This window comes from Nothobranchius furzeri, unplaced genomic scaffold (assembly GCF_043380555.1).
Source record: "Nothobranchius furzeri strain GRZ-AD unplaced genomic scaffold, NfurGRZ-RIMD1 Scf166, whole genome shotgun sequence".
In the NCBI taxonomy this organism is placed as follows: Eukaryota; Metazoa; Chordata; class Actinopteri; order Cyprinodontiformes; family Nothobranchiidae; genus Nothobranchius; species Nothobranchius furzeri.
In genome coordinates, this window is record NW_027223182.1 from 1 (window position 1) to 2,500 (window position 2,500).

The window sequence follows — 2,500 nt, forward strand, 5'->3', positions numbered from 1 at the left end:
CAGGTTTCAGCTCTCCCACCAGGCAGGGACTTAGAGGCACGCTGCCATCAGCTTCTGGAGGCTGCTGAGCTCTGCCATAGACCAGGTCCGACCCAGGTTTCAGCTCCTGCACCCCGCAGGGACTTAAACACACGCAGCCATCAGCTGCTGGAGGCTGCTGAGCTCTGCTATAGACCAGGTCCGACCCAGGTTTCAGCTCTCCCACCAGGCAGGGACTTAGAGGCACGCTGCCATCAGCTTCTGGAGGCTGCTGAGCTCTGCCATAGACCAGGTCCGACCCAGGTTTCAGCTCCTGCACCCCGCAGGGACTTAAACACACGCAGCCATCAGCTGCTGGAGGCTGCTGAGCTCTGCTATAGACCAGGTCCGACCCAGGTTTCAGCTCTCACACCAGGCAGGGACTTAAACACACACTGCCATCAGCTGCTGGAGGCTGCTGAGCTCTGCTATAGACCAGGTCCGACCCAGGTTTCTGCTCCTCCACCCCGCAGGGAATTAAAGACACACTGCCATCAGCTTCTGGATGGTGATGGGCCCTGCTGCAGACCAAGTCCGACCCGGGTTACAGCTCTCCCACCAGGCAGGGAATTAAACACACACTGCCATCAGCTTCTGCTGGCTGCTGAGCTCTGCTGCAGACCAGGTCCGACCCAGGTTTCAGCTCCTGCACCCCGCAGGGAACTAAACACACACTGCCATCACCTTCTGCTGGCTGCTGAGCCCTGCTGCAGACCAGGTCCGACCCAGGTTTCAGCTCCTGCACCCCGCAGTGGATTAAAGACACACTGCCATCAGGTTCTGGAGGCTGCTGAGCTCTGCTGCAGACCAGGTCCGACCCAGGTTATGGCTCTCCCACCCCGCAGGGACTTAAACACACACCGCCGTCAGCTTCTGGATGGTGATGGGCCCTGCTGCAGACCAGGTCCGACCCACGTTTCAGCTCTCCCACCCCGCAGGGGATGAAACACACACTGCCATCAGCTTCTGGAGGCTGCTGAGCTCTGCTAAAGACCAGGTCCGACCCAGCTTTCAGCTCTCCCACCAGGCAGGGAGTTAAAGACACACTGTCATCGGCTTCTGGAGGGTGCTGAGCCCTGCTGCACACCAAGTCTGACCCAGGTTTCAGCTCATCCACCCCGCAGGGACCTAAACACACACTGCCATCAGCTTCTGAGTGGTAATGGGCCCTGCTGCAGACCAGGTCCGACCCAGGTTTCAGCTCCTCCACCCCGCCATCACCAGCTGGAGGCTGGCTGCTGCTCCTGCACCCTGCCATCAGCTGCTGGAGGCTTCTGTTCCTCCACCCCGCCATCAGCAGCTGGAGGCTGGCTGCTGGAGGCTGGCTGCTGCTCCTCCACCCCGCCATCAGCTGCTGGAGGCTGGCTGCTGCTCCTGCACCCCGCCATCAGCTGCTGGAGGCTGGCTGCTGGAGGCTGGCTGCAGCTCCTCCACCCCACCATCAGCTGCTGGACGCTGGCTGCAGCTCCTGCACCCCGCCATCAGCTGCTGGAGGCTGGCTTCTGCTCCTCCACCCCGCCATCAGCTGATGGAGGCTGCCTGCTTCTCCACCCCGCCATCACTAGCTGGAGGCTGGCTGCTGGAGGCTGGCTGCAGCTCCTCCACCCCGCCATCAGCTGCTGGAGGCTGGCTGCTGCTCCTGCACCCCGCCATCAGCTGCTGGAGGCTGGCTGCTGCTCCTCCACCCAACCATCAGCTGCTGGACGCTGGCTGCAGCTCCTCCACCCCACCATCAGCTGCTGGACGCTGGCTGCAGCTCCTCCACCCCGCCATCAGCTGCTGGAGGCTGCCTGCAGCTCCTGCACCCCGCCATCAGCTGCTGGAGGCTGCCTGCAGCTCCTGCACCCCGCCATCACCAGCTGGAGGCTGGCTTCTGCTCCTACACCCCGCCATCAGCTGATGGAGGCTGCCTGCTTCTCCACCCCGCCATCACTAGCTGGAGGCTGGCTGCTGGAGGCTGGCTGCAGCTCCTCCACCCCACCATCAGCTGCTGGACGCTGGCTGCAGCTCCTGCACCCCGCCATCAGCTGCTGGAGGCTGCCTGCAGCTCCTGCACCCCGCCATCACCAGCTGGAGGCTGGCTTCTGCTCCTCCACCCCGCCATCAGCTGATGGAGGCTGCCTGCTTCTCCACCCCGCCATCACTAGCTGGAGGCTGGCTGCTGGAGGCTGGCTGCAGCTCCTCCACCCCGCCATCAGCTGCTGGAGGCTGGCTGCTGCTCCTCCACCCAACCATCAGCTGCTGGACGCTGGCTGCAGCTCCTCCACCCCACCATCAGCTGCTGGACGCTGGCTGCAGCTCCTCCACCCCACCATCAGCTGCTGGACGCTGGCTGCAGCTCCTCCACCCCGCCATCACCAGCTGGAGGCTGCCTGCTGCTCCTCCACCCCGCCATCAGCTGATGGACGCTGGCTGCAGCTCCTCCACCCCGCCATCTGCTGCTGGAGGCTGGCTGGCCGCTGGAGGCTGGCTGCTGCTCCCA